The sequence below is a fragment of the Piliocolobus tephrosceles genome, chromosome 3, assembly GCF_002776525.5.
Source record: "Piliocolobus tephrosceles isolate RC106 chromosome 3, ASM277652v3, whole genome shotgun sequence".
In the NCBI taxonomy this organism is placed as follows: domain Eukaryota; kingdom Metazoa; phylum Chordata; class Mammalia; order Primates; family Cercopithecidae; genus Piliocolobus; species Piliocolobus tephrosceles.
In genome coordinates, this window is record NC_045436.1 from 43813106 (window position 1) to 43822079 (window position 8974).

Consider the following 8974-nt stretch of genomic DNA (forward strand, 5'->3'; position numbering starts at 1 on the left):
TTTTGGTATGGTGAAGACACTTGGGATCTACCCCCTTAGCAAATTACAGATATATAATACAACATGGTCATTGTGTTGTTTTCAGCTTCAAAGTGTTGGGTAGTCTGTTACAGCAGCAATAGGAAAATGAACACAGCAGCTTTTGCCTGGAGATTCTCCACTGGCCAAGCCAAGATTGTCTCAGAATTCTGCTGCAGTCTGAGGCTTTTCCCACCATTCTTTGCTTCTCTTTCTCCTTTTACAGTTGTTAGACCTGTTTCCCAATCTAATGTCTCTCTCCTCCAATTCCCACTCCCTTCCTCTTTATCCTCCAGAGCCATTTTCCCTAATGAATTTCTTTCCCTAATAAACCTCGAATCCCATCTTAGCATCTGCTTCTTGGATGTTCTCAACTAAATAATGCTACCAACCCTACTCTCTCTCCTGCCCCAGGAAACTGGAGGACTTAGCTGCCTTCCACCCCAACACCCCACTCCTCAGAATAGACTCTCCACCATTCCTCTTCATCGATTCACTAACTTCCAATGCAAAGTCCTGGGGAGGTGCCTGATTGGCCAACCCTAGGTCACATGCTCCGTCTCCAGGGCAGGAGGCTGGAAAAACAAGTCTCTGGCCTATTTGACCGTTATAGTGGAGGTCTCTAACCCTCATGGAGACTCATACAGTGAGGACATCCTTAAACATAAAAAGTGGGTTCATGTGCTGCCAGTATCCCCAATGTCTATGACAATATCCCTCCCTCAAATAATGTGAATCCCATCCTGTGTGACCAAGAAACACGTAGTCTTCTTTTGCAAGAACTTTCGAGGATTTGTCAGGGAATGCTTACACCAGCTCCGTGCTTCCTCTTGTCATCTCCTGACCTTACCTCTTTGCTAATCGGTTGCCCCATGTGGACACCAAGTGCTCTCTTTGTTCCAACAACATTGCTGACACCAGCCGTAGAGAGTGACTAAACTTTACTGAGGGTTTGAGAATAACATGAGGAGTCATACCACATGCCTTAGTCCATTTTGCGTTGTTATCACAAATGCCTGAGACTGGGTAACTTATAGAGAAAAAAGATTTATTTGGGTTACTATTCTGATGGGCTGGAAGGTTCAAGATTAGGCATCTGCCATTAGGACCTCGGGCTCCTTCCACTCATGGCACGACAGGAAGGAAGCTGGGGCATGCAGAGATCACATGGAGAAGAAGCAAGAGAGAGACCAGGGTGCTGGGCTCTTTGTAACCACCAGCTGGATCGGGAACCAATGAGATGAGAACTCGCTCACCCCTGAGGGAGAGTATTAATCAGTTCATATGGGATCTTCCCCCATGACCCAAACACCTCTCATGAAGTCCCACCTCCAACACTGGGCCCAAATTTCAACATGAGGTTTTCTGGGGTACAAACATCCAAACCACAGCACCACCAAAAGGGAAATAAAAAAATTCTGTATCATTGCTCCTAAAGCAGATTGGTCACAACCCCATCAAAGGAATCCTTTGCAATTAAACTCTGCTCTTAACCTCCTGCCTGCCACTGTGGTGCTAAAGTCCTTTTCTCCTCCTCTCCATGAGCCCCCTGTTTTATCACCCCTCTGCCCATCTCCACTCTTCCCTGGCCTGCTTCTTTTCTGAGGAAGCCATAAAATCTATTAGAGAAAAAAAAAAAAAAATCTCTGATGAGCAGCTTAGCTTTGCTCCATCTTAATCTGTTTCTTCCAGAATAGAAGCATGGCCCTATCATTGTTTAACTAAAGAGCTTATATCAGTGTTTTTCCAATCAAAAGGATAGTCTCCCTGAAAATGAATTCTGTCTCAATCTCTAGAGTCAGAGGTGCAAATTCTAGGTAGATTTAAAAATAGCAGTGTCCCTAGGATGGTTAATTTTAGGTGCCAACTTGACTGGATTAAGGAATACTTAGAGAACTAGTAAAGCATTCTTTCTGGGTGTGTGTGTGAGATGGTTTCCAGAGGAGACTGGCAGGTGTGTCAGTAAACTGACTGGGGAAGACCTGTCCTCAATGTGGGGGCATCATCCAAATGGCTGGGGGCACAGATAAGAACAAAAAAGGCAACAACAGCACACACAGAAAAAGAGATTCTCTCTCTCTCTCTCTCTCTCTCCTGGAGCAGGGACCCTCTTCTCCTCCCGCCCTTGGACTCCAGGTTCTATGACCTTCAAACTCCAGGACTTACACCAGCCGCCCCTGGGCACTCAGGACTTCTGTCTCAGATTGACAGTTGCAGGACAGTGCAGCATTTTATTTTAAAGATACTCCACAATGTATGTGGCCGGTCCTGCTGCAGGTGAGGTTTTAAGTCTTTGGAATTTGACCTTCCAGTCCAAGATGATTACAGCCGCAGAAGGAGGCTCCCGCGGGGAAAAGAGCATTTCCTGGAATGCTGGCACTAAATGAAGGGCCCGGCTCTTCAGTTCAGCCCTTGCCTCCTTCCCGACACATAAAGTTCAAGAGCCATGGTCCTGGGTGCACAGGAACAGCCCCATCACCCTTCTCCCTCTGGGCAAGCCAGGAGCAGCGATGCGAGCGTCCGTTTCTTCTCCTCTGCCTCCTGGACCTCGGCCACCTCTGCTCGCGCAGGGGCCAGAGGCCCAGGCGTCCTCCTCTGGCGAGCAGCTCTGACCTCAGCCCTGGTCTGCCCTTCTTCCTCCTCCTCTTCCTCCCAAGGCCTGGGCTCAGGTCCCTCTTCTCACCTTTCCCCTTCTTGCAATTGCAACCGTAATTTGAGAAAACCCTTCTTGAGCTTCCTCTCTCACCTCCTTTCAAACACATGCCTGCAGGCTTTTTCCCGATCTCATCCTCATGGCAGATGTGCTCCTTTGATTCTGAGGTCCTTGAACTTGCCCTGAAGCCAGGCTACCGGCATCCCAGGGTCTCCAGCTTGCAGATGGACTGTGGTGGGACTTCTCAGCCACCAAGCTCATGTGAGCCAATTCCTCTAATACATCCCCTCTCATCTATCTGTATCTGTAGAGATAGCAATATCAGTATAGATATAGCTCCTATTGGTTCTGTCTCTCCAGACAGCCGTGACGAACACAGTTCCTGAACCCACCTTACACTGCTCCACCCCACTCCCAGACAAACACACACATAGAGGTAGGTAGGTACATACATAGATCAATAGATTTACATGAATTGTGAGCATCACGCCTGAAGAGAACTGCCGAATTCCACATGGTGTTGCCACAGCACTCCTACTTCCCACATCTGCCTCCAAGTTGGCATTCTTCCTTCCATCTCTGCTCACAGCTCAGGCGACCCACCATGCGGCCACACTCCTTGCCGAGGACCACAGTTTCAGGGACACTGTGCCTTCCAGCTACCCCACTGCCCTGCTGCAGCCATGGGAATGTGGTGTTTCAGGAGTCCTCGCGGTGTTCCTCATGCTGACCCTGCTGGGCTCCAGCCATCTCACCGGATCCAGTGGCTTGGGAGTTGGAGTTCATAAGGATTTGAGCTCTGCTAACATCCCTGACAGGAAAGAAGCAGAGTAGCTTTTAGGGACAAACCATTCCAAGGAGAAGGATCACTTCACAAACCATTCCAAGGAGAAGGATCACCAGCCCTGCAGTGTCTCTTCCCCATTTCACCTCTACCATAGACATAGACAAAGCATCACCCAAAAAGGGAGAGGGAAATACGACTCGGAATTCTTCAGAGGTGAGTGGAGTTAAGAACCTGACCTGGATTCTTCTCTTTTACAAAGCAAAACTAACTAAATACATAAACACTTAAATTTATTTTCCTTTCTTCCTTGGTCCAGTGAAGACTGGACTCTTCAACGTGGACTTTGGTAAAAACAAAAGAAAAAGTTAAAAAAAAAATTAAATCTCTAAAGGCTAAATTTATACTGTAGAGATTTTTAATAACTAAATTCTGGTAACAAGTTGGTTGACTCAAGCTAGGATTCTTTTTCTTCCACTTCTGCTTTCTTATTGTTGTTTTTGGTTTTATGTTTGCATCTGTTTACTGTCACATACAGGATTTCTCCTCCTTTGATTTATTTCCACCAGTAGACCTGCACCAATACAAAAATGTGCCCTGCTAATAATAATAGCTGCTGTTTATTGATTATTTACCACATCCAGGTACTTCATGTAAGAATGCTATACTGTAGCTAATTAAAATAATCACAGAAAAATATCAATAAGTAACTTCGGTTATTATTTTCTACATGCTAGCTTTTATTCTTGTTTCATCTTTACCATCATCCTACAAGGATAGGTGGTATTATCACCATTTTACAGATGAGAAAAGTGAAGTAAATACTATTAATTTCATTTAGAAGATAAGTAGATGAGGCTTAATCACACAGTTATTAAGTGGCCAAGACTGCATTTGAATCAAGGTATGTGATTTTTAAAAATCACCTTTTTTTAAAGCATTCTACTTCACCTAACAAGTTAATACACCAGATAACTCCTTCTCTTTACAATTAGACTGTGTCTGTATCTGGGATCAGTTGCAAAGCAGAAGTATAACATGACTAAGGCCAGCATTGGGTTAGGATACTCCCATCCAAGGTCAGGTTCTTAACTTCACTTACCTCTGAAGACTTGTGATTAGTTTTTTTCCTCTCCCATTTTTTGGGTAGGCCTTTCTCTTCTTTTCTGTGGAAAAATTTGTAACTTACCAGAACAGTTCACAATATGACAACATTGTAGTGGCGACATCATGGAGACAGAAGGAGGAAGAATGGCAACCCTTGGACTCCTAGGAACGTGGGAGCTCCTTGACCACATGTGGTACCTCTCTTCCCTGATCCCAGATTGAGAGTTGTACTAGCCTGGCATGCAGACAGCAGCTTTAGAATCAGATCTGCCTTCCGGTGGCTTCCCACCTAGGAGCCATGAGACCTTTGTGAAGTCACCAATTGTGCTTTGGATGCTTCATTTGTGAAGGAGAACAGAACTGCCTTGTAAGTTGCAATATGCATTAGAAATAGCGAATAAAGAGTACTGAACCCATAGGAGGCCTGTGATAAATGGGAGTTTTTATTATAGACTGCCTTTCCTGCTCCTGTTTTGCTTCATCTTTGTGTTAAGGTAAAATTACAGATGGTGCTAATAAAATTGAATTGAATTCACTTTTGTGAATGCTTTAAACATCATAGTCATTGAGAAGGTGATCTGGCTGATTGTTCTTTACATATTCAGTTTGGGCTGGAGCTTTGTATTGTAACAGGAGGGTATTGGAAAAGGTGAGTTGCCAATAGCCTCCCCGCGCCCGCAACAGACGTGTCATTAGATGGAATGTAATGGACTATGGCCAGTTGTTCTCCACCCTAGCTCTGAATTAGTGGCTCTGGCAAGAATGGACATATGAGCCTAAATACAGAGGTTGTGATACTTTTGGCTTTCCTCGTCATTATTTCTTCCTCTAAATTCAACAAATCATTACTTCCTCTTTTATTATGTTTTAGTATGAGTGATTTAATACCACAGATATTCAAAATAAGCCTCTGGGAGACACTGGATTATGAGGTGATCATACATTGTTTCTTTAATTCTCAGAACAACACAATAAGATAGGGACCCTGTCCCAGAGATGACTACATTGAAGTTCAGAGAGTTTAAGTAACTTGCCCAAAGTCACATCGCTAGTGAAGAGCAGAACCAGGATTCAAGCCTAGGCCTGCCTATTTTCAAAGTTTATGGAAGGAATTAAAACATTTCTTAGTCTAATTTTCTTGGGGTTTTGTTTTGCTTTGTTTTGTTTTGTTTGGCTTACTTTCTTCATCAGCCTAATACCTGCTTCACATCTAAGTGAAGCTTTCACCTCTGCCTGAAAGTCTTCCCCGTCCCTGTAGGCTAAGTCAGGTGGCCTTCTCCCAGCCCCCATAGCATCCAGCACCCATAGCATCCAGCACAGAAGCTGATCATGGCACTTAACTCCCCAGTGAAAACTGTGGGCACAGTCCTGTCGGCCCCTTCCTCCTAGACTGCAGCCTCAGGCAGCATTCTTTGCTTCTACAACACTTGCTGCTTAGCAGGGGCTCAGGGCAAATGTGTGGACTTGAACTGCCAAATGGAAGCCATAGGTCAATATCAGAACTAAACCCCAGTGCTAAAGTGAAAACTTTAAGATGCAGATAGACCGGTAATCCCCAAATGTGTTCGCTGAGGCGTGTGTGTGTGTGTGTGTGTGAAGAGACTATATACCACTGGCTTTTTCTCTCCTAGCATACTTTCACTCCTGATATCACTAGGTCTATGGAGTATTCATTTTCCTCCCTGAACATTAGACATCTCTCTGCTCCCTTTAAATAAAATTCCTCATTTTACCTCTCCTCTTCTTTTATTTCCTTTGCTTCAGACAAGATATGAACCCTTACCTCACCATAATTAACCTCACAATGGGCTACCGTTTGTTTCATATTGGAGACCACAAGATGGATCAGATAATAGTTGAATATTTTTGGACTATAATTTCCAATATTATTCCAATAATGTAGGAATATTATTCCAATATTGTCTAATATTTTCCCAATATTATTATTGGAAATTAATAGCATAGCTATGATATAGAATATTTACCATGTGACAAGGACTGTTTCAAGTACTTTACTTACATTAACTCATTTAATCTTCACAACAACTTTATGAGGTTAATACTATTAGTATCAACATTTTACAGTTGAGAAAACTGAGGTACAGATGGGAGACATAACTTGCTCAAGTTCACACAGCAATTAAGTGGTCAAGTCCAACAGCAAAACCAGGCAGGCTGGCTCCAGAGCTCACGATAGCCCACCACTGCTTTCCACCATCACTACAGAATCAAGTCCATGAGGATACTCACCTTACGCCAGTTGCCTAAGTTGGAAATTATAGAATCTTCAAATTGAAAGAGACCTTATCGTCCAAGATTTCACCTTTCTACTCACTGCAAAATCCCTTCTGGAACTTTCCAGAACGATGAATTTTCATCAGCTCTGCTTGAGTACTCCCAGTGACTGGGAAAAAAAACACTGTAATATGGATATGAAATATAAACTGTTCATGGATAAATTATTGCATAGTAAAAACATGCCTAATGGCGATAGTCTCCTAATATATTCATTTGGTAATTATTTTTATTTGCAAACTTGTTTTGATAGAACTGTTTCTTTTAAAAAAGTTTTAGTATAATTTGTCTTGAGATACTTACATTTTCCTTTTACATCTCCTTATTAATGTACTTATTTTCAAGGAGGAAAGTACAGCAAAGGTAAAAGAAAAACTCATTTTCTCATGTTGTTGTTTTGGGGTAAAAAAATAAAGGCTAACAGTGGGTGAGTGATCTTTTTAATATTTTAGTTAATTTCCCACATATACTTTTAAAAGCTACTGTGGTACTGTTTTCATCTACTATTAAACAATCTGTTTGAAATGAACTACTGGAAAAGTTAGGACGTCATAATTCATGTTAAATAGAACGATTTATTTTATATTTAATCCCTAATTAAGATGAAAATATCAATTGCAGCTGTTCATTAGGTATGTTCTTAGTTTGTGTTTGGGCCACAGGAGGGGAAGAAAACCCAGAATTTCATAATTGTAAAGAGATGTCTAAATGCTATGTTACACAAAACTTGCAAGTATGGCATTGCGGGAGACAATGACGGTGTCACAGCTGACATTTGGGTTCTGGAGTCAGACTGCCCAGGTTTAAAGCCCTTCAGTCCCCATCTTGATGCAATGCTAAAAACATGCAATGTTTTTAGCATAATGCCTAGCACTTTAGATGTGAAATACTGATATTTAGATAGTGAAACACTGATATTATTTTTCCTTGTCCATTGAGATCTGTTTTGAAGTATAGGCAAAGCTTGGTACTGAGAATGAAGAATCAGCATCAAAGTCTTATAGATCATCGTTTTAAAACTGTTTTCTCCAATTTATCCAAAAATAAAATTGAGGAAGTAAGATAGCCCATGGTTAACATATCAAAGCACCAATAGACAGATTAGAGACTAAGAAGGTACATGAGCACTATAGGCTAATATGTGGCCAGGATGCATGTCAGGTAAGAAGGGATACCCAGAGATCCAATCTTGGAGTCATCAGGTGAGCAGAAGCAAAAGGATTTCCCAGGCCAAAGGAACCTTGAATTGAGCAAGCTCTTTACAAATCCTTCCTTGTAAGGAAGGAAAAGCCCTGGGCCAGGCTTCCAAAGACCTCCATTTTAGTCCTGGGTTTGCCTTCTGTCACATTTCAGGCAGTCCATTTAAATTTTCTGAGCCTCAGCAACATTTTTTTTTCCTGCCTACCTTAGGGTTATTGAGACACTGTGTGGGAAAGGCCATTGAAACCAAGTTTCAGAGCACTATCTATAAAAACACCACATTTAGCACTAATAATCCCATCTTCTAATGTAATTACAGACTTCCCAGGATTTAGCAACCTGGGCCTGGAAGGCAGGCAAAGGTAATTGGCCCCACGTGATAAAAACAGGCACAAACTTTCTTTTCTTACCTCACAAGTCTAGCTTAGGACTGGACACTCAGCAAATGCTAACAAAGTGCCACACATTGGTTTGAAAAGGTTCACTTCAACCTTGCCTTCTTCAGGAAGCACTTACAGAGAGCACTTTTCAGTGGGTAACAATGTGACATCGAATGCTCAGTTTAAAACCTCCTTCCAAATAAAAGGAAATTCGTACTAGAAATGACTAGAATGACGGAATGAAAACAGAGCAGTATCTACCTGGGCTTTAGTGCCAGGAAGTGATAGTCGTTGGCTGTGTGTTCAATTACATGGTCGAAGTTAATAGGTAATCAAATATTATGCAATAATAGATTAGTTGCCTTTCCTTGTTGCTAACTATCTAAAATATCTCTATATTGCATATTTAAATATAAGATTTTCTCTAAGGTGAATGATATACTATGCCATTTTTAGTGATTAAATGTGGCATTTTCTGCATCTTAATGAAACCATTATTTTTGTTCAGCTGAGTGATTTTATTAATTAAAAGAATGT

At 42.1% G+C, this 8974-nt stretch overlaps 1 long non-coding RNA gene across 1 annotated transcript; it reads left to right on the forward strand.

Moving 5' to 3' along the window:
* Positions 1–4797: 4797 nt before the first annotated feature.
* LOC111552126 lies at positions 4798–7064 on the forward strand. Its single transcript, XR_003309392.1, has 2 exons — positions 4798–4929; positions 6648–7064. It is a non-coding gene; the product is annotated as an uncharacterized LOC111552126 (long non-coding RNA).
* Positions 7065–8974: the final 1910 nt, after the last annotated feature.